This window comes from Canis lupus, chromosome 19, assembly GCF_048164855.1.
Source record: "Canis lupus baileyi chromosome 19, mCanLup2.hap1, whole genome shotgun sequence".
Classification (NCBI taxonomy): domain Eukaryota; kingdom Metazoa; phylum Chordata; class Mammalia; order Carnivora; family Canidae; genus Canis; species Canis lupus.
Genome location: NC_132856.1, coordinates 11,815,283 through 11,839,227, shown reverse-complemented (window position 1 = coordinate 11,839,227; position 23,945 = coordinate 11,815,283). Strand labels below are relative to the sequence as shown.

General features: G+C 38.9%; 1 protein-coding gene across 5 annotated transcripts in view; it reads left to right on the top strand.

Annotated features, from left to right (window-relative positions):
* The window catches only part of GRM7 (glutamate metabotropic receptor 7), an 849,841-nt gene that overhangs the window by 806,968 nt on the left and 18,928 nt on the right, over nucleotides 1-23,945 (top strand). Inside the window, exon 11 of one of the 5 annotated variants that reach the window (XR_012012517.1) lies at nucleotides 330-397. The exons of the other annotated variants lie outside the window; for them this stretch is intronic. The gene's annotated coding sequence lies outside the window, so the exon portion shown is untranslated. Of the gene's footprint in view, nucleotides 1-329; nucleotides 398-23,945 lie in introns of those variants that run through there. 5 annotated transcript variants of the gene reach the window in all.

The window sequence follows — 23,945 nt, the reverse complement described above, 5'->3', positions numbered from 1 at the left end:
TCTCTCTGTGCCTCAGTTTCTTCATTTATAAAATATAACCTCATAGTTTTCATAGTTGTGAAAACTACATAAAAGTAAAGCACTTAGAAAAGAGTTTGGGGGCATCCAGGTGCCTCAGTCAGTGAAGCGTCCAACTCTTGATCTCAGCTTAGTTCTTCATCTCAGGGTTGTGAATTCAAGCCCCTACTAAAAAACAAAACAAAACAAAACAAGCAAACAAACCAAAAAAACAGAAGAGTTTGGGACAGTAGTTATTCAAATGTTAGCCATCAGTGTTGTTATTAGGTCACCTAATATTAACTGAATTTTTCTATTTGTGTTTCCTCTAGGAAAGAATTTGGAGATTCCAATCTGATCCTTTTCCATGTGATCTTTTGTACCCATTCTATTTCTGTACCACACATAATAAAGTTTGAGTGTCAAGTAATCCATCTGTATCTGATTTTTGTCTGGAAAGGCTTGAAGGATTTTCAGATTGAAATATCAATACATCTCCCATCTTGTCTTTCACTTGTTTAGTATTGATCATTTCTGGTGCAATGGTGTCTTAAAGCCAAAAGTTCACTGCACTATCAAGAGAGAGACCTGGGAAACCACATTTAAACACACTTTGCTTCCATTTAATTTCATAACACAGCACATATTTTCTTTCCATAAATACATTCAACACGGTCACCACTATGGCAATGTTACATTAAAATATTACTGTTTGTACTCAGATATTTAAGGAAACACCAAGATCAGTTTTAAAATTCTATTTGTGGCAGAAAATCTGCCAAGGAGAAATCTTTTGAAATGCATTTCAGTTTATACTTCGTCTAATTTACATCTTTTGTTTTCTACCCTGATGCTCATCAAAATATCACGGAGTTCCTCAGGGTTCTGATACACATCCAGGTTTAAGATCTTTCTTTTTATTTTTTCCCTTTAAAACCTTCTGATAATCGACACAGACAATATGATTTTGATGTGATGGTGATCATTTATACAGCGGGATGTTTTCCAGGATATTAAAATGACTGATTTAAAAAAAATATTCAGGTTTATCATACACATAGCATCGACCATATCCCCAGGAACTCATCTCTAGCTGTCTGCTAGCAATGTGAGAGCTATTTCAGGGTCTCCTCTCAAGAGAGTCTTCCAGACTGGTGTTGCAAACTAAATAAAGATGAAGCTAATTGCCGAGCTCTATTACTGGAGTCAGAAAACATAGCGCCATCTTTGTTTTAGGCTGAATCTCCATGACAACCCCAGAGAAGAAGCTGGGTTAGTGTTTCTGGTTCCTGCACAGGGCCACAGGTCATGGCCTTCTGTAGGCACAGTGAGTTGACACATCTTTATGCAATGATTCTAAGCTACTCAGTAGGTCACCTCTAAAATTAATTAGTCCAGAAGTCTATAAAGAGATGAAATATTTTTTTAAATTTTCATTGATGTTTCTTCTGCCCAACCTGGTAACAAAAAAGGTCAGGATAACCATTGTTTCAATTACCACTGCTGTTAATGAATTCAATGTGATCTTAGAGTGAGGCAACCTGGTGTACAGGTTAAGGCTGAGGGTGCCCAAACACTTATTCCTGGATGCTAAATCCAGCTTTGCTCTGCACTAGATTGCAATGTGGGTGACTTGCTTACTCTCTGTGCATTGATTTCTCATCTACAAAAAGGGTATAATATTAGTAACTACCTCATCAGGTTGTGATTAGGATTAATGTACATAATATGCTTAACACAATACTTTGTATATAAGATAATGCCCCATAATTACTTGTTATTCTTCTTATGAATATCACCAACTAAGCTGTAGCTGCTCAGTTCATATGGTAACCACTAACCACACAGAACTATTTACACCAATTAGAATTAAATAATATTATTTTGTTCTTCAGTTGTACTAGCCACTTTCCAAGTGCTCAGTGGGCATACCATATTGGACAGCAAAGATACAAAACACTGCCATCATCACTAAAAGTTCTGCTGGATAGTGCTCTGAGCCATAGCCCAGAGAAAGTAAAAAGGAGGTTTGGAACATCCTTTGAAGAAGTGATATCATTTGTTCTTAGTACTCTCCATTGACTGTGAAAATAGTCTAAAGACTCTCTGAAAGCATTGGAATCCATTTCTTTTGTAGCATCTAGTAAAGAGTGGTTTACACTGTGGAATATACAATAAATACTGTGAATAACAACAACAACAAAATTTCCATAAAAGTTTTTTTTTCTCATTTGGGAAAGTTCCCCATTCTTTTCTTATACTATTTACAATGTTCTATATTTATTGATTCTCTAGTTACACATAATTCTTGAAAATCAAGCAAAGTGGCAACTCTGTAGTAATCACATGTCTTACAGTAGAACCCTGTCGTTAGTGGAGAGGATGATTTTCTTAATCACCACCCAAATGGAAGCAACGTACATATTCATTTGCCACACCAGTGTTGCTCAACAGCAGAAAAACCTACTTAAATATTCAAGGATGTGAGCACAAGCCTTCACCCAATCCCAAACAGCACATTTCCAGACACTTGTGATTACTCAACTTTGCAATTCTGGTGTTGGCTGAAAAATGATTGGTCTTCCCCAACAGAGTCAAATTGATATGGCCTACGATTGATTTGTCCCATGCACTGATAATTGATTTGTCCTATGCATTGGGTAGTCCTTGGAAACAGTGTCTGACAGGTGCTTTTTAAGTGTTTGAGAGTAAGGAAAAAAAATACAAGCAAAAAACAAAAGATGTCTATCATTTTCAACAAGCAGAAATGTTATATGAATGAGGAATAGGGATGTGATGCATTATATAAGGGAGTCTGCTATCAATTTATATTCTACAGAACTTTTACTGCAAAACTAGCATATAAATCTAAGAACAAGAGCCCATGTAATACACTAAATCCCAGAGCAGCTCTACCAACTGGTTTAGTATGTATACTACAGCTGAAGAGAGACTTCTCCTAGCTTCTAGGATGCTCATTCCAAAACTCACGATGTCAAATGGCTGCATAAGGGAGAGGAAAAATAAAAACTGCCTCTTTCTGTTTTTGAATTTTCCAGACAATCTATATATTGTCTAATGGAAAAATATCACAATTGATTATATTGACTGCTAAATATTTGCTGCAGAACAGTATCAATGAGTCAATGTTCCAGAAGTGCAGAAAAAGTTAAAAAGAAAATCCACAGAATTTTTTAAAAACTGCATCATCATCAATTAACTGTCACAATCAACTACCCCTTATATAATATTTTATAGTTTTGTTTTGTCGGGTGCTTGCATATACAGCATCTCATTTCATACTCAGGCCATCACACTGAGGTAGGTGGCATCATCTTCATCTATAGATGTACAACCTACAGCTCATGGTCGTTAAGAACATCATCTTTGCTATTAGTGGCAAGGTAGCTTTAAAAGCCACTCTGACCCCATTTTACACACACCTGTGTGTCTCTTTAAAGAGCGAAAATATCTTTAACAAGTTTATTTTTAAGCTGGGAGTCAAGGAGGAGCAAAAACCCCTCATTATGGAAGATTCAGATTTACAGCACGGTCTGGACAAGACAAACAACAACAAAAACCTCTTTTCCCTTTTACCTGTAGATGATCATCAGCAATGAGTAGCCACTGGTCACCTTATTTAGGGAAAAGTAAACAGCTCAAGCCATAATGGGAAATAAAGATAGACAGCTACAGTGGAAGTAATGAATTATTAATAACAGATAATGACTTATGCTGCATATCTCCCCAAGGCCAGGAGGCTGGCATGGCTGGAGATGAGTGTGTTGTGTCTGATGGGAGGGAAGAGGATTCTGTGTTACATTTCATTTAGCTTCTATTAAGTGGGTTATAAAGAGGAATATGCCATATTTAAATCCAGACTTATTTGAAAGCTTGCAAATCTTACTAAAGAGGTTAAACCAAGTCTGCAAAGAAAGATAAGTTTACTGTTTCTTTTGTCTACTAGTCTTCTTGTCAACAAAGCCTGACCTCAAACCAGCCAACATGATTTATGGAGTATTTCTAAATAGTATTTACTATTTTAGGGCCTGGACATATAACGCTGAGATAGAACAAGCTACAGCTCATCCAGGAGGTCACAACTCAGAGAAGAAGGAAAAACAACTCTTTGTCAGGCATGATTCATTGATGCATTACTAGAATTATAAGATTAGGACTGAAAGTAGCCATTTGCTCTCATGGATGGCAAGGGGACATTCTAAATGTATCTTAAACAACGAACCAACATGGAAGAGGGACCATCCTAAGTAAAATTCAAGTACATGAAGTGGTGGCAACATTATTGACAGTGCTGGGTAGCCAGTATTGATTACCTCTCATGCACAAGCCACTATTCCAAGTACTTAATATTTAATTATTATTTAAGCATAATCATCTTATGTATATTATACAATATGTCCATATTTCAGATGAGGAAAATGAGGCACAGAGATTTTAAGTAACTTTCCCAAAAGCACACAGCTGACAACCAGAGGAACTTGCATATATGCTCAGTCATCTGGGCTCAGACGTCCTGTTCTGACCACTGTAATACCTTTCAGTGATAGGTATACTGAGGAAGATTCATTTTCCAGCACAGCTAGACCACAAGGTTTCTCAACAATGGCACTAGTGAATAAATCTTTGTTGCAGGGGACTGTCCTATGCACTGTAGAATGTTTAGCAGCATCCCTGACCTCTACCCAGTAGCACCTCCATCCTACAGTTGAGCACATCTACCAGAAATATCTCTAGACATTACCAAGTGTTCTCTGAGGCCACAATTTTCCCAGGTGGAAACCACTGGACAATCATATGATGTGTGAAAATGAAGAAAGGCAATAAAATATATTAGAACTGTGAATATTGTCAAATTCTATTCTGAAGGCTGTGGGAATGTACCTTTAGAAAGGAAGATGCCATTTGGGGTTTATAAATTGAGGCGCAGCAGAAGAAATAACTTGCAGAAGCATTACAGCAGTAGGTTCTGTGAGCTACAATATACACTGAGTTCTCAGTTTAGGAACAGAATGTAGTCTCTGATTTTATGATCTGTATGTTAAATAATCTTGAAGTTAAAGATACCAAAGGATAATCTATAAGAACAATCCAAAAATTGAGGCAATCATTTGACCTGGTGAAATGGAATGCAGCCAATCCCTAATCTGAAAACTCAAAACTCAGTTTTATTTTAGGTAAGAAAACTCCTGGATTTGGGGGAAAAAACTGACCATTCAGCTTTCTTAAGAAGCTCCAATGTCAGATTCCATGTCATTGTGTTAAGTGTGAACATAGTTATGTCAACTTCAGAGAGGCCTTTTCCACAACAAGATTTACTGGACACTTGGCAACAATGGAAAAAAAAGGAAGTATTCTCCTTGCAAGTCTCTATATGCACAAATTTTCAAACCAACGGGTTATGTGTTCAGAGCAGCTCTTTTATTAGCAGGAAGAAAGATTACACATTTTCTAAGTATCTACAATAAACATATTATCAAACAAAAGATGGTTTTCAAATGATCAAATTCAGAATTGTGCCTCAGGCAGTGAATAAACATTGGCCTAATTGTACAATTTCATCTATTCTTCAAACATCAGCTTACTTTTCTATTCCCTGTTTTGACTCTCAGTGCATTATGTCACTGGGAAGGATTAGAAAGGAATATTTCCTGAGCTTTCTTTATAAGACTAACATGGCCATCTTGAATCTAGTACAACTTCAAGTTTCTAACAAACTTCATAGTGTCAAAGATGGATTTCTCTTAAGAAGAATAACTTGATTGCCTGTGAGAAGTTATCCAATCCCAGAGGAAGCAAACAATGCATCTATGACAGAAAAAGCCAGCCTTCTGGTCAGAGTCAAGACTTTGGAATTAGACATAGTGTTACTTTGACAAAAGCATCTTCCCACCCCAGCTGTCGTGTCTGGCAATAGGAGGATTTGAGTGCCATCATTAATGAGGCTCTTTTGAGGTTGGGTAAGATGACACAAGCTAAGGTCCCAGGCTATGGTTTGATCTATCTATGACAGAGGTTCAGTAATTAATATTCCTCTGCATCCAGAATTTAAGGCAATCAATCATTTAGGACTTTGGCAAGATCAGACCCTCTTTGGAACCTCCTGGAGATTCTTCTGTTCGCATGGGGGAATGACCTGGCTTCTGCAAGAGCACATCCCAGCCACTTTGTGAATCTCCCTCAACTCAAGGCAGGAAGCTGCCCCCACAACCCATCTCACTGTGGTGTTGATGCTAGCTGGGAGAGGTAGGAGGCTGGAAACTGGAACCCCAGCCTCTCTGTATCAGCAGTTCCCTTGGGAATAACACCAGGCCCTCAGCTTGCATTATAGTGGGGAAAAGACGTAATAGTATTGTCTTTAACAGCTTTGTTTTAAAAGTGGTACTCAAATAGAATGTTCAAGTCTAGATAGGCATTCAACTAATGATTTGAAATTTTAAGCAGCTGTAGTTTCTTCAAGCTTTACCATTTGTATTTGAAGGAGATTGCTAAGCTTTTAGATTCTTCATAAATAGTAAATAAAGTTAGACATAAATATCCTGTAACATGTGCTTTGTTCCTTTTATTCGGAGGCAAGTTACAAATTCTCATTAAACATGATAAATCATTACACAGCAGCCCTTACGTGGGAAGAACAGCCAACAAGAAGTACAGTTTCTGTACTGATGAAAGGCATGTAAAGACATCAAATCCAAAACATCTGCCAGCCATTGTTGGGAAAATAGAACACTGAGCAATGCCTTGTGGCATTTTAAGGACGGCCAACATCTGGCATGAATGTAAGTAGCTTTAAGATCATGGGAAGAAATTCAGATCACAGGATTAGGTGATCAGCCCTCATCTCACAGGTGACTCCTTCCTTCCCTTCAGAAGTCAAAAAAGCATTCTTCTCCAAGAAAGATGTTAACAACAGAAGGCAAGCAGCCAGAAAGTGCAATTGATAAAATCCCAAGAGAGCAGGGAAAATGAAGCATTTCCCCCTCTTTCCTCTAGAGAGCAGGAGCATGAAATGGTTTAGAGTGCTTGGGGACCACTGATAGAGGGTGCAGAGTGGGTGCTGACAGCAGCCCAAGACATTTTCAGGACTGCAATAATGAGAGGCACTGACAGAGTGATAGATGGGACCGTTGCTAGTGTGCTGCCCAGCCTCTCTTAGAGGATTTTTTTCACAATGCCATTGATTCTCCTTGACCACGAGAGGCCTGGGTCTGGAAGCTCATATGTGCAGTTGCCTTTACATCAAGCCATCCCTTCTGGCTTTTGTATGAGTTGTAGAAGGAGTCTAATTAAACTGGTGGTAGGTGCCTCACTGAGAAAATGCCCTCTCAGCCTAAAGAGTGGATGGTCAGTTAACAGGGACTCCTAACAGGAGAGAGTCTTCATTAAAACTATTTGGAAACCAAACACTGAATTGAAGAGAACACAGTCATGTATTATTCATGTAATAAGACCTGCTAATTGTATCTCTAACTGGACAGTTTCAGACACTAAGGTCTGTTAAGATGAGAGCTGATTCTTCCCTCCTTGCCATAGTAGCTTCAGTAGCTAGCATGGTTCCTGGTGCATGCTAAATGGGCACTTCACTTTTTGATTTAATGTATAAAATACAATGAAAGTTGCAATACATGTATTTTCAAGTAGCATTAATTCAATTGCATAGATTCTATAGAAAAAAAAAGGGGGGTAGGAGGAGAGGAGGAGGAGAAGAAAAGAATAATTGCTCTCCTTGCTTTTCTTGTGCAGTCTAGAGGCAGGCGCTCCTCCCAGGGAAAAGTGAAGCCTCAGCAAAAATGCAAAGAGAATCCAAATAAGTAATTCTGGACTTTTCAGCTTCTGCAGTCCCAGGCCTTAGTGATTAATGAATAATTTAAGGCAGTGCTCCTCAAATTTTAATGTTCATGTGATCATCCAAGGATCTTGTTAAAATGCTGGTGTGGACTCTAAAGGTTGCTTAGACTCTGTGTTTCTAACAAGCTCCTGGGTGATACCCATGCTGATAGACGTTGGTCCACACTCTGGGTAACATGGATTCAAGGAACTAGGCAGGAAAATTTTGGCTAAGCCAATCTTTTACTTGGCATGCTGACTTTAAAACCTAACTCCTGTAAAATATGTGAGTCAACTAGATGCAAACATTTTAAGCTAACCTCACACAGTCACTAAATCATCAGTGAGTGTGAAAACCTGACCTGATTCAACTGACTATTGCTATTTGAAGGTGTTTCCATCTCTCTGAGCAGAAAACATAAAAATATGGTGAGTTATCATCTCACTTGTGAGTCATTTTAGGTTATTCTTGCAAGTACAATGGTTGAAAGCACCTCAAGTAATAAAAAGATAAATAGTAAAATATTCAAATCCAGTTTGCACTGTCATATATATTGATCTTAATTACAGACTGTAGATTTTCATCTAATTGCTAACAGTTGAGTTGGCTGTTGAATAATTAGGAGGAAGGGGTGTGACTTATGGTTGAGAACAGCCTCAGAGTACAAAACATTTGTTTTTCAAATGTCACTATGACATTTCAAAAAAAAATTCAAAAGAGAAAGATAGTAATAACAAAAACAGTGCAAATACTAACCCAACATGGAGGTCTAGAGAAAGGGGCCTTGTGATTACCCACTGAAATACAGTCTGACTCTATGCTTCTTGGTGCTGACTGCCCTTTGGAGTTAGCTGGAGTGCCTGTGCCTAGGCCCCACCATCCAGCACTCTATCAAATTACATCGGCTTGGGTCTAGGCAGCTGTGCTCCAAATATCTCCCCAGGTGAGTCTAATGGCAGCCAGGGCTGAGAACCCTTGCTCTACTACAGAGATTCTCAACTCTGATCCCAGGACCAGCAGGAATAGCATCACATGAGAATTTATTAAAAATACAGATCCTCACCCCTGTCCTCTGACATGTTGAATCAGAAACTCTGGATAGGGGTCTATCACCATATGTTTTAACAAGCCCTCTAGGTAGACTCATGCACGCTACTGGAAGTTCTTTCCTGAGAAGAATGAGGCTCCTTGTCAATGTTCTTACTCAAGAGATCCTTATGAGGGACCATTGCAAGAACTCACTTTGGGACTTCTCTGTTGGATAGCCTACAACCTGGGCTATAGTGTTAATTCTGGAGTTGGTTCTGGTATTTCCAGTCTGTGAGTCTCAGCAATGGAAGGAAACTTGATGTCATTTAATTAAAGATCTAATTGTCACTATGCCATTTAAAGAATGTGTATAATATGCTCTAATACCTCTAGTAATATGAATTCACTACAGCATGGCCCAATCCTTTCCATCTTCAGATGCTTACTAGGTAAAGATTCTAAGTATTTTAAAAGATGATTCATTCATTTATTTATGTGTGTCAGTGACCCGTGGGATGGGTGCTATAATCTGCATTTGACCCCTGCACAAACTGAGGCTTATAGAAGTTTCACAGTTGGCCAAGGTCACGCAGTTTCTTATAAAATTTATGCCAAGTTCTTTGTCTTGAGGCCCTATAGAGAATTCATTTTCAGAAATGATAATCAATAATCTGTTGTTAAGAAAACTGAACTGTTGCTTTACATTCTCTTATCTCTAAAATAAATATTCCTTGTTCTTCACAGCCAATATCTAGCCCCTTCATCATCCCTGCTGGGTCCTATTGATCAGCACACTAAATAGCAAGGCTATTAATAGACTGTTTATGCATTCCATCTATCCATTAGAACAGTGTTTTTTCATGTCTTGGCAAATGTAAAAAATGATAATACTGGTAAGTTGGTAAGTCATACTCGATAAACTGGAGAGGATTTGGGGGGAAATCTATGTAAGACTTGATGGAAAAAAATGTGCATGTTATTTATAAGGATATTACCAAATAATTAAAAGTTTCAGAGAAGAGACTGAATATCTAACTTCAAAACCTAGTATTTTCCTTTTTTTCATAATAATTTGGACTTAATTCCATGAACAGATATTTCATATTCACTTATATGCATGAAATGAGTACAAACATCCCTGGTCAAGACTATTTGATGATGATCTCTTCAAATTCTTGATAGAAAACGTAAGTGAAAAACTTTGTATAAGTAGGTGATAAAAAGTTTGAAAGCTTTTTTACAATAATTCAAAACTGTGTAGAATTTGAATTTATATTTAGAGTCCAGTAGCTTCTCCTTTATTGAAAAAAGTAGTATTAAAATGTCTTCTGATAATGTGAATGGATTTTGAATCCAAAGCAAGCTTTTTCTCTCAAGGGTTTGCATAATGATAATGCTTTAATTTGCTGATGCACATGTGCTGTTAGAGCATTTATCATGCAGATAGACAGGTTGCCACCAACAGGGTACCTCAATCACTAATGGATAAAAGTATCCACTTTATGTGAGTGCAAATAAATGGAGTCACCAGTTGGATGTGGACCTGCCAGGAGGCCTACCCAGCCATCTTGTCCTGCTATCCTCAACTCCCTGGTTTTCTAAGCACATGAGTGAAGTCTGCTTAAAACTCGTGGGGCTCTTTGTCCATCATGGCAGTGGAACACACTATAATGAACCTTATATCCAGACTTCCAAATTCACCACGGAAGAATGCCAAGAGCTGGATCTCATTCATTGTGCCCTTCACCTACAGAAATAGACAAGTCACCAGTTTCTTCTCTGTTTAAGAAGATTTCAAGGGAGTCCTAAACCCCCCAACAGTGTTCCTGATGGCTGGACATGGTTGTCCCAAGCTTTAAATAGCTGCCCCAAGGTCTAAAGGGATCAGCATCTTATAACACTCTACATTACTGGACACCAAGATGGCAACAAGTTGGCCAACTATCATACCCATGCATATTTGGACATCAAAGGCATTTTCTTAAAAGAGAGGAAAAATTCACTAGGGAAAAACATCTGCAAGCACCTCCTACAGGCAAATGAGGATCTTGAGTGCCTATATTTTTTCTACAGTCACTCATTCCAACCAACATTCAGTCCCAAAAGGACAACTGCCAGCATCCTGTCAGATAATTGTTATCTGAGCAAAGTTCAGTCTGAAACCCACCTACCCCAAAATGATCTGGGGCTCTTGGGAAAAGTACAATACCATGGATCTCCCCAAATTCAAGGAACTCAGTCTACTAGAGATAGAGATTATAAAATAATAGCTAACAGAAATGAAACTGCAACTGTAAAAACACTCTGTGAACAAGAAGTACAGGAAACATGAAATTTATCTATGGAGACCTAGAATTACTTTCTTAAGAAAGATTTACTTGTGTGTGTGGACATTAACAGACAGAAAGTGGTAGGCAAACCACCTAGGCAAGGACATGTACAAAGGCCCTGTTATATGCATGGAAAACAAGAAAGGTTGAGCAAAGGCCAGAGTGACCAGAGGGAAGAGAATCAGGGGGAAGTGCTGTTCAAGAGAGCCTGGGAAATAAATCAGTGTCAAGTCCCACAGATACTTGTAGAACAAATGAGACATTTTGCCCTTGTTCTAAAAGCAGCAGGAAGCCATTGAAGAGCTTTAAGCAAAGGAGGTGAAAAATAAGGAGCAAAACGATCTGATTTACAGTTTTTAAAAGAAATCACTAACTGTATAGAGGAATGGCTCCTCTATACATCTAGAATTCATTTTGGAGATATTTCATTAGTTGAGGTGATAACATTGGCTTTGGCTACATAGCGGGTAGCAGAGGCAGAGAAAAGTGGAAGTAATAAACTGTGTTAGAAGTAAGAGCAACAAGATCTGGTGATGAGTTGGTTTTCCACTCTGAAGAAAATTCTAGTGACTTGGACTGCAGTGCTTGTCTAAGTACCCACTGACTTCTGTGTCCCCAGACATGGCAATACGAAGTAGTTTGGTTCATCTTAACAGAGCTGTTTTATTTAAATTCTGTTGTTTTATTCCAGATCATTTATCTGTAGTGTGAAGTAAAGGGCAATTTCTCCAATGCAAAAAGCCAATTAACTTTGAGATCTTTATGAAGAGATCTCTGTGTCCATATATATTATATTCATGACTCTATGCCAGAAGTCAAAAGTAGTTTATATGTGTTTAGTTTAGGTCAGCTACAAAGTTCAGAGGGAGCAGTCCTCAAGATTGTCCCAGTTCTGACACCATCTACAAGCTTAGAAAGGTTCCCCAAACTACCCTTGGATTCAACAATTTGCTAGAAAGACTCACTGAAAGCATTTATACTGAAAGTACAGTTTATCAAAGGGAAAGGGTACAAATAAAAGCCAAGAGAAGAGGTGCATAAAACAGAGTCTAGGAGAAAGACCCAGACATGGAGATTTCACTATCCTTTCCCCCAAGGAGCCAAGATGCATTACTTTTCTGGCACTGATATGTGAGAATACACACAGAGTATAGTCAACTAAGGAAGCTCACTCAAGCCTTAGTGTTCAGAGATTTACTGGGGCTCCATTATATCCGCAAGATCGAGTGATTGACTGTGCATGTGAATGAACTCAGTCTCTAGGTCAACCAAACATACCAAAGCCCCCACCCTAAATCACTATGTTACTTTAGCTGGAAGCATCAAGACAAACAAATATTACATCCCAGGGGCAAGAGCAAAAGGTCACACTTCTTTTTGGACAAGGTTAAACTTATTACAGCATAATATGCCAATGACATCAAAAATTGTTGATTGGGACACCTGGGTGGCTAAGTGGTTTAGCACCTGCCTTTGGCCCAGGGCTCCCCAAGGGGTCCTGCTTCTTCCTCTGCCTATGTCTCCGCCTCTCTGTCTCTCATAAATAAATAAATAAATAAATAAATAAATAAATAAATAAACAAACAAACAAACAAATATTTTTTTAAAATTGATAATTTATGTCACGAGCAGTAGAAATGGAGTTAAAGTCAATATTGCGTTGAAGTAGAATATGGGCTTGTAGAAACAGGCAATTTTTCTCAGAAGCAGCAGATTAAATGAACTAAGGGTAGATTCTATCTTGCCCAAAACTAGTTTTATATTTGTTAGTTAGAAAGCTTATTTTACGGACTTCTCTATCTGTTCCTCCTTACTGCACTCACAATCCTACTCCCCTATGGTCTACTGGGGGAAAAATGCATGTTTTGACATTGCCTAAAAAGGAAGTTGGTTCCCATTTCAACATTTTAGTCTTTCTCCAAGTCCTGAGTTTCTTGGTTGAATCATTTCTGGCTGAGTCAGTTAATGGGCCAGATCCTAAGATCTTCGCCTCATATACCTGAGGAAAATCCGCAAGAAATTGAAGAGGGAGGACAGTTTCCTGTCCAGCATACTGTATATACTTTGCCATTCAATAAAATTGAGCAGTTTCCATGGAGGTGATACTTGACCTAATGTATAAATATGAGTATGATTATCAAGAGCACTATGTTAAGTTAGCTCTACGTCAAGTTGGCATCATCGCTGACATACCATATAATTAATAATAATTATAATTAATTGCCATTTAATTGAAGACATCTATTTTATTTTTTTATTTTTTAAAGATCTTATTTATTTGAGAGAGAGAGGAAGAGAGCACAAGCAGAGGGAGTGGCAGAGGGAGAAGGAGAAACAGGCTGCCCACTGAGCAACCTGATGTGAGGCTCAATCCTATGACTCTGAGACCATGACCTGAGGTGAAGGCAGCTGCTTAACCAACTGAGCCACCCAGGTGCCCCTGAAGCCATCTATTTTAAAGGAAGATGAAAATATTACTTACAAGACATCAGCAGATGGTAGAGCCATTATGGTCAGTAGAAATTTCTAAAATCACTTAGGCCAGATGCCTCCAAAGCATTCCCAGGAACTAATTTGACATTTGCTATCTCTGTTGCAGAAATTCTGAGTCCCTTTATCTTTTCTATTCCCATGGGCTCTCTCTCCAAGATAGAGCCATTTTAAGTGGCTTCTGACAGTAGGCTCCTGTGCTGTCTGTTCCTGGTTTGGCCCTCTTGCCATTTAACTTTATTCTTGGCAGAATCTGGTCTTTATAGCACTGCAATAGAACATCATCACTATAAAAGTTTTAATTTTCCTGATTTTCCATGCTCTGTAAAGCAAGCTTGTTATTGACTTCCTAATTCAGGAAATGGAAGTTTGGGGGATATATAAAATTGGGAATCTCATGGAGCACTTGTCTGGGCTAATTTCACATAATTAGAGGATTTTACAGGACATTAACAAGTCTCTTCTGTCATTTCCCTCACCAAATCCCTTTCTTTTATGTTTACTTCTAAACACATATATCTAAAAACATATATCTAGTTTTTATTTCAGTGATTTTTGGTTTCTTTGCTTTTCAATGTTTTCATGTATACTGTTATCTAGAATGAGGCCTAGTTTTTTTTTAAGTGAATTGATATAATATTTATGTACAGAAAGCAATGAACAAATACCACAGCTACTAAGCAAATATGGCAAAAAATGAAAAAGGTGGAAGAATGGCTGATTGTGTGGAAAATACAGAGTGCTATAGGAGCAGAGAGAAGAAATCTAATTGTGCCTGGAGAAATCAGGGAAAGCTTCCTGGGGGAAGTGACAGCAATTCAAGTCTCAAAGGCCGATGAGGTATAAACAGGGTAGAGTGCACGAGTGCTCAGTCTATTGAATAAGATGGAAGGAAGGAGCTAAGTACAGTACATTTTTGTTTATAGATATAGGAACGGGTACTTTTAGAGTATGGAGACCTAGCCCAAACTTTCAGTCATAGGAAGAAAGGCATTTATCAGGAAGAAGGACGATTGGGATGGAAGTTATGATGTCAGTAATGGAGGCTAGAAACCATTCATTTTCAATAGTATGATGCCTGACAGCCTGTGGTTAGATATATCTCCCATCTCACTCAGCAACCTGTTATGGATCCAAAAAATTACCTGAGGCCAGGTGTGAATTAGTTTGGGGTCAGGTGTGAGTTAGGTTGGACTTATTTTCTCATAAAAACACATATAGTTGATATATAAATGTAAAATATAAGTATTATACATGTATAAAAATTGTATCTAACTTGAAATCATATGTGTATGTATGTGTATCCGGTTTACAAACCAAGCTCTAAAAATGGCACAGGGACACCAGGAGGTGGCCCAGAGATTAAAGGTGTGGGAGTGACTGTGTGGACCCAAGCAAAGCAACCTCTCCATCACCTGGTATCTACTTGGACTTCCCAAGCAGAATTCATTTAAGTTAGGGTTCCAAACAAGTTTTAAAAACTAGTTTCAACAAACAGCTCAGTGTTTCTCCAATTCCCTGCATCTGGAAAAACTTAAGTTAAGGATGTCTGCCCATGATTTCTGGAACCCCTTTTCTCCAGAACAGGGAGCCAGCATCCACAAAGGGCAGTAAATGTGTTGATGCAGATGGGCCATTGGACTGTCCTGGGTCCTACTCGCATTCCCCATATTCCAGCATTAGGAGGCACATTGGCTGTTTCTCCATATCCACCTGTCCTAAGCTCCCTTTTTCCCCGTGACCTATAGATGTTCTAAGAACTCAGACAGGCCCTGGGATGGGATCTCTGGAATCTAATTTCTGACCCATTCCACCATAGTATAAGGATTTATACTTTTGCATTCATTCTAAATTGGATTTACATTTTTAAAAGAGGTTTGGAAAAAAAATAAATAAAAGAGGTTTGGTGTATCTCCTCATATAGTATATTAAATATCTATAATCAGCCTCATTATCTGGGTAATGTGACGCTAAAGTTCTGAAGCTATTTTCATTTTGGGAAAAAAAAAAAAAAAAGCAACTCTCCGACTTGAAAACCCCACAGGACCCATTTTTCCTGCAGCAAAAGGTTTTGCAGAAAGTGCAACCCTGTCACTCATACACACAGTAATCGCTGGAGATTACCAGTCATTTTCATTATAGGTAATTTCAGGGTGCCTTTTTTTTTTGCCTTGTCACTCACATTCCTGGGACCTTGCCAGAAGGTGCCACAAGGAGTAAATTAGGAAGGTAACCAGGGCTGTAGCCCCACAAGATAAACCCAAGGCTTAACTGAATTTTCCAGGCCAGAAGGCATCTACATAAGTAAAGACAAGGTAGGGGAATGGTGGGACATTGGTCCTGCCTAGATAAGCAACACACAGGAGATCCTCAGCTCTTGTCTTTACATATTTCAGGCTTCTGTCACACTGTGTAGGATCTGTTTGTCCAGACTCATCAGCATGGGGAAACAAAGCTCCTGAAAGATCTTGCCCTAGTCTCATCTCTCCCAAACCCCAGTGTCATAATCTACCCCACATTCATGCTGATCAACATTTAGTTCCTCAGATGCCCTGCTCTCTACGAAAAACTTTTCCCCCTCTTCCCTTATCTCTATATCAACCTTATCTTGGCTCCAGTACTCTACTGATCCTCACCTTTCCTGAGAATTTCTCTAAGACTGGAATGACCCTCCTGTGTACCCCATAGCCCTGTACTGGACTCTCTCACACTTTTATGTGGTTGCCCAGTTTCATTCACTCACAAACCCATCCTGGTGAATGATTCCTAAGTTTCAAGCACAACGGTACCCATGATAATTCCTTACCCATGCAGAGTTTACATTTCAGTGGAAAAGAAAGGCAAAATCAAAAACAAAAACAAAACGGTTATGTTTAAAGAAAATCATCATGGCACTTTAATAAGATAGAGGATTGCTATTTTAGATAAAATATCCCTACTAGAGGTGATACTGAGATAGGAATGTATGATGAGAAGTCATAGGCCATGCAAAGATCTCTGGGAAGGTATTCAAGACAGAAAGTCAGAAATGGCACAGCGAGTATAGCAACTGTAAAGGCCCTGAGGTAGGTACAGATTTGGCAGGTACCAGAATGGCAAGAAGGGTAGTGTAATAACTGAGCGGGAGAGTGGAGGGAATAAAGTCAGAGTTGCAGGTAGCAACAGAGCATGTGGCAGTCTCTAAGGGTATCATCAGCCATGTGATATGACCTGAAGTACCTCTGACTCTGCATTCAGAATAAGATTTATCAAAAAGAAGATGCCTCAAAGACACAGAAGGCATTCAGGAAGCATTCTGCTCATTTGCTAAAGGGACAACACTTCCCTTCCTGGATTCTCTTGACACCTCATCTGTGTGTCACATATCTGAGGCCATTATCACCCTCACAGGTGACTATGAAATCACATTGCTTTCCAAAAATCAACTCCATCTAAATAGCTATGACTGTGAAAAGCATAAACTGACAAGCCATTCTCAGACTTTTAAATATTTTATTAAAACAGTGAGAACAAAAACTGTCTATGTACTTCCTGCTCTTTCTGCACCTACTTAAGTTACATAACTAAACATTGAACAGGTGCATGAGAATATTGCAAGCCTTTGACAGCCACTTTCCTAAAATGAGCATTTCTGTATGCTGACATATGATCAAGCCCCAGGAGACTGCACTGTACCCATAGCTCCTCGGCCTCCAACTTGTGGGCTCTCCAGGAGAGCCTCAGTCTCCCCAAATAGTGCAGGCCTTCTTGACCATCATGCTGTAGACAGGAGATGGGACCAGACAGATGGGACTCTGGGCTCCACCTTTTATGACCAGGGTGACTTTTGGTAAGTTAATCTCCTTAGACCTTAACTTTTACATTTATAAAATGAAAACAATGGAAGTTATTTTTCTTATAGATTCTCTGTGTGTGTACATATATGTGTGTGTGTATTATCTGAAAGAGTACTTATGCAGTATTTAGACTTGACACCATTTATTTATTTATTGGATACATTATGCTGGTGCCCCAAGTAGGTGACCCCTTGGGCTGAACTCTGCATGAAGGTCTATTTTGTTAGGACAACACAGTCTCCCTCTCCCCCTTTCTCCCTCATCATTTCTTTGTTCCTCCCTCACCAAGACCCTATTTCCATAAGGTCACATTTACAGGTACTGGGATTAAAGGCTTCAATATATCTTTTGGTGAGGGACACAATTTAACTATAACATGTCCCTTATGAAACCCCAACTGGTTACAAGATTAAGAGTTAAAAGCTCTGGAGCATTTAAAAGTGTGATTTCTAAATAATACCAATAGTAATAATAATAACATTACAATTTTAAAAAGTGTGAGTTCCAGTTCTACTTCTGATTACTACTGTGACTTTGAATAAATTATCTTCATTGTTATTTTCTCATATGTATAATAGGAAAATAATACCTGGATCAGAGAATAGTGTAGGCATTAGTACCAAGTAAAGTTCTTAGAATAATGCATGTTAAGGGATATTGATCATTAAAACTGTTAAAGAAAGCTGTCAACATGGAGTTTGTCCCTGGGCTGTGGGGGTAGCACCAGCCATGGATGCTGTTTCCCTGGCAGTGATGTGAGTTAGCCTTCTACCAGCCTGACCCAATGCCTAATTTCTGCAAAGCAAGCTGAGAACTTGGTAAAGAAGCCTATCTGGACAAATGGAAGGGCATTTCTAAAAACCATTCCCAATGTCTCTATTTTTTTTTCTGGAATTAAGCAGAGGGGGACCCTGTTGTCAGTACTGTGATATAGAATTTGAAGTCAGAAAAAAAAAAAAAAAAGAATTTGAAGTCAGGAAAACCAATCTCAGCTAAGCATGCAGATCTTTGTTTCTGAATCTCATTTCCATGAGTATGTGTTGCCAACCTTATTTAGTGAATGAAGCCAGAATACAAAACAAAACACACAACTGATCTGTACCATCCAGAAAGCTTAGAATTATTTTGAATGCCTTATTAAACAACCAGACTTGGTGAGAAGATGTTTGCATAGGCCATCTTTAAATATATGCAGTATAGAACAGAAAACTGAGACAACCATTTCAGTATCTCAAACTGAAAAACAAATCCAACTCAGGTCTATTTCGGTTATCTCAACTTTTATAACTTGAATAGTCTTGTAGAAAGTGCCAGTATTCCTTTTAACCGTGTGTGCCAAGAAGTCCAGGAGTGATAAACAGAACATGACAGGGATGTAAATTTCTAGAACTGCTCCCAATGCCTTGCTCAACTCAGTGTTTGGTGTGTGAGCCAGCAACAGCAGCATCACCTTGGGCTTATCAGAAATGCATCAATTTAGGCTCCATCGCACATTAACGGACTCAGACTCTACATTATAACAGGATCTCCAGGTGATTCATAGGCACATTATAGTTTGAAAACGGCTCTTTGGCAACAATCTGCTCTCCTAGTCTATCTCATGCTGATTCACGTGTGCACATATCTACTCAGCAGCCTGGTTGTACCAGCCAAGGACCACCAACACATACTTCCCTCTGCGAAACTCCTCTACTAAAGAACTGGTTGGATCTTGAGAGACTATACCTAAGTCCATCTATTCCTAAATCCAAAGAGACACCGTCACAAGCCACAGCTAACCTCACTCATTGGTGGCAGTGATGTTGAAGAGCATCTGAACTGAAGTATGGCTTTGTTCCCACCTATGAAGATTTGCAGGTGTAAAATGCTAAATCAGTCTTGTTCCCAGGCCAGTGGCAAATCAACAGCCACCCAGCTGGTGGCTTCTCTTCTCAGCCAAACAGCAGCTGAACCTAGGCTTCTCCCTGCCAAAAACATGGCATTCAAGGCTTCCAGAGGACAATGAATATGGCTTTCGATTTCAGAGAGAAATAGCCCATTTCTCTTACCTTCTGCCTCTGTGGGTTTTAAAAGGATTCTCACTGAAGGGCCAGCAGGGAATTTTGCAACCTCAGCTGCCAATATCTAAGTCAAGTTTGAACTGGTTGCTCAAGGGTCAAAGTGCTTCCCATCCACTCCACTGAGACTGGACACTTTTTCCATTGAACAGGTTGACACTATGTTGTAGAACTTTAAATAAACATGTCTACAAATACAGATAAACTAAGAATTAAAGGCAGTCTGAAAGGCAGTCTGATTTCCAACATGCTGGTCCTTTGCTCCATTCCACTGGTGGGGGAGGGGGTGAAGGGGAGGAGGTCTTGCTCTAATCACAAATGATCTATGGTAACTAAATGGATGTCAAATATTGCCCCTCCCCAAATGCAGTATTTTGAACTACCTAAGGACTGTATCAGTTGAACATGTACGTTCTGTATTTAAACCCTGACATCTAGCTGAGGCATTTATCTTTGATCATAATTCATACTATCCATGCATTACTGACTGTGCCTTCAAGCACTGGATGTGCTTTTTATTCATTTATTTTGTTGTCCATCCTGCAGTTGTGATCTTCTATTTTTCTTCCTGAGCTATGCAATCTTTTGGAAAAAAAACAATTAGCAAATCAAAACGTGTTTATAAGAAGATTGTTTCTTTAAAAAAAGTCCCTTGCAAACTAAAAGGAACAGTGCATTGCAACAAATTTCCATGTAAGGGGATTAGCAAAATGCTGCATATCCTTTTTGGGGAATATCTAAGGAATTTTGGGGGGGAGTATCTAAGGAATTCTGGATACAAATAAAGTGCTTCAGCTGTAAGTGTTACTTGTGACCTAATTGCTCTGTATGGCAGTAAATAGTTCCTTAGGTGTAAGAGTCTCAAGGAGAGCCATTATATAATTTACTAAAGTAGGTAAGCAGCTATATCTGCAGAGTGATTACAGCCCATTAAATATGATCAATATTCATTTCCAAGGAGGCATCTTAAGGGTCTCAGAACCTGATATACCACCTATTCAATGTCAGTTCTACTTGTACTCAGAGATGGTATTGTGTGCTATGCAACTTTAGGGACTGTAACAAGGAAATACTATTTCCTCTATAGGAATAATTACCTAGTTGACCGTGATTAAATAAGAATGATGAAAGATCACTGCCAGACCATAACATCTTTTAGAGCAAGGAGAATATTTTGTCTGAGAATTAAAATGAGGTAATGGCTAGTGAGAGAGATGAAGGCATCATGATGATCATCTGGACTCCCTGCAAGGTCCCTAAGGGAAATGTGTTTGTATAGATTACCAAAACAGCAGGAAAACAGAATTATTTACTCTTAGCTGGATCTTTATCACCAACCCATATGTTAGGACTGATGTAAAAGCACATGAGATGTTTCTTTTGTCAAAGCTAGAGGTGAGGAACACACAATGATACGAGGTATTTCTTCTTAGACCTAAGATAGAACTAGCTCTCTTGTCCTTCCTGGGCAGCAGCTCTTGGTCTACCTTTTCTGGATGACATGAAGGAAGAGTAAGAAAAGCCAAAGGCAGAAGAAGAGGGCTATGGGCTCTTGGGAAGAGAAAAATAGGAAATGCCACATTCCTAGAGCATGATGATCTTTCTGACAACCTCTGGAAGCTCCACCTCTTGGGTTTGTGATTCCGGGGGATGTAGAAAAATAATACAAATCTTTATTGGGAGGTGGCAGACATTAAGATGGGGTGGAGAGGAGCCTTAGGATATATTCACAGAGTATCAAAACCAAAAGCTAGATGCTCAATAAATGTTTCCTGTTGAATCTGAGTAGCTCTAGCAACACACAGCCCGCAGAGCACCTGCTTCTATAGGGAAGATGCTTAAGGGGCCCTCTTCAGCTGCCTAGGCAGAAAAGCCAATACCACATTGTGGCATAATTTACAAAATGAAACACCGCACATGCCAAAGTCAGGAATACAAGAACAACATCCCAGACCTAAACGGTCCAGTCCCTTAATATGCAGACCTGGATTCTGGAATCCCTTATGACTCCAAAAGAAATTTATAGAGGATTTTATCACACAATTCCGATTAAATGGGTGGCTAATCTCTTATAATTAAAATAGTGTATTTCTATACCATGTCTGCAACTGTTTCTCTGACAAAGATAAAGCAATAGAAGAGACAGGAGGGAACCAAGAAATGCTCAGCAGACCTGGGGACATGATAGCAAGTACATATTCAATGTTTAGTAAGTACTTTACTGACACAATCTTTGGAACCACACAATGAGTAGGTTGTATCATCATTCTTAATAAAGAGTTAAGGAAATTGATGTACAGAGAGTATCATCAGCCTGCCCAAGGTCACACAGTAAGTGTCAGAACAGGGATTCAGATTCCCACAGTCTGGCTCCGGAGACTCACTCATACTCTACTCATCCATATTCTGCATATACACAGAGAAGTAAGAGAACTTAAAGGTCACAAATTCAGCCTTGTTCATTTTTAAAAGACATTTGTTTCTCTCTCATTCCTTCTTCATCTCCTTCCTTATTCCTTATTCCTATCCTTATCTCCTCTCTTATTCCTTCTTCATCTACATTGTGTGTGAGTGTGTCTCCTGTCTTCCTTTGCTTGTTTCCACCTCCTCCTGTAAAAAGATTACGTGAACTCAGCAGCCCTTCCCTAGATCCCATCCAGAGTAGCCTTTCTCTTCTCTGATCCCTGATAATATCCTCTCTGGTACCACCAGGCAGTCCCCTTCCAGGGGACCCATAACATGCCCTGGAAGCAGGAGCATCTGAGAAAACCCAGGTCTATCTAGTTCAAAGGTCTGGAGATTTGGCCAATATAGAGCTTTTCAATACACTGTGAGGGGTGTTTTCAGAGTTCAGAGACACATGAGATGGACTGATAAATATACATTTGCATCCCACTCCTGGCACACAAGCTGCCTCCTTCTTGGGATACATTCTGAAATGACTACTCCTTTGGCCAGCAATTCCCCCATGCTCATTGCGTAACTACCCAAGGGCTGGGATGCATTTATTGCCCTCATGATCATTTCTTTTGCCTACAGAGAAAATAATAGTTTTCAGAATACAGATTAGAGTCTGTAAATTGACCATTATCCAATTCCATTTCCAGCAAAAATGATACCAATGTTTACCACTTTACATGTCAACATCTCAAAGCCTAGGGCATATATTAAGAAGAGGAAAACATCTGTAGGCTTTTATGAAAAAGGAAATATATGGTGTGGACAGAGCAGTGATTGCCTGAGTTTGCTCACAGAGTGCCATGGAAGACACAGAAATGGAATGACATTAATGGCCCCAGTCCAACTTGAATACATAATACGGTTCATTTGAACATCCTAATCCTGTGGCTTAAATGATGCTGCTGATTGATTTTATTTTTGTGGTTGGCTTTATTACAGAAATTGATATTTGGGCTGTATTTACAGGATATCAAAACAGCCAGTTGAAAAGTAAGTGGGTCCATTCAAACAGATTCCAGTAACACTGATTAGGTAGTGAGCAAGGGAAATAGGATGCTTGAGGTTTATTGAATTTTCTGGTTGACTTGGGGTTACCTGATAACCTCTCTTTGTTTCATCCTTACAGTTGAAATTCTTTTTTTTTTTTTTTTTACAGTTGAAATTCTTATTTTCAAAATATAGCACTCCACTGTTTATTTGGTGAAGTATGTTGAGATTATTTCATCTTTTCTTTCTCAGGTAGGAGTTCTGAGATGGCCGTGAGTTCATATTTCTGATTGTTGGCATTAACTATAGAAAGACTTGCAAATGTGAAGGTCTAGAATGCTGGACATCTTCCTGGGATTGTCTTACTTTTCTAAATACAGGTTGTTCTTTTCCATTACTCTTCAAAATGGTGATGGGTGACCTGATTTCTTCTCCCTCGTATAAAAATGGATGAATTATAGATGGGTCAAATTGAGTGTTTATTTTGAGATCATCAAAAAATGGATAGAAAATACTCTAAAACTTTGATCTTAAAAAATATCAAAATCAAACTAATGTCTTTGCCAGTAGACAGAGGCAAAGCATAGCCCACTAGCATGACTGTAGTCTTGAAAAGGTGAACACATGTTGACTAGAAAATTATATAAGTAGCTATAGAAGGTCTGGAAACTACTGGTGCTTTTTTTTTTCTCCCTCAGAGACCAAGAAGAGTTAGGCATTCAGCCATAGGACTTTCTTACAATGTATGTTTCAATCTATCACCTGCTTTGGTCTTTAAAGAGCAATGGATATATCAATGGATATATTGTCCAAAGGAAGAAATGATAGCAAGTTAAATGCAAATGTAGATTCAAGCACAAGAGCCCAAGATAAATCATTTCTGTCCTATCAAAAACGGATACATCTTTGTTTC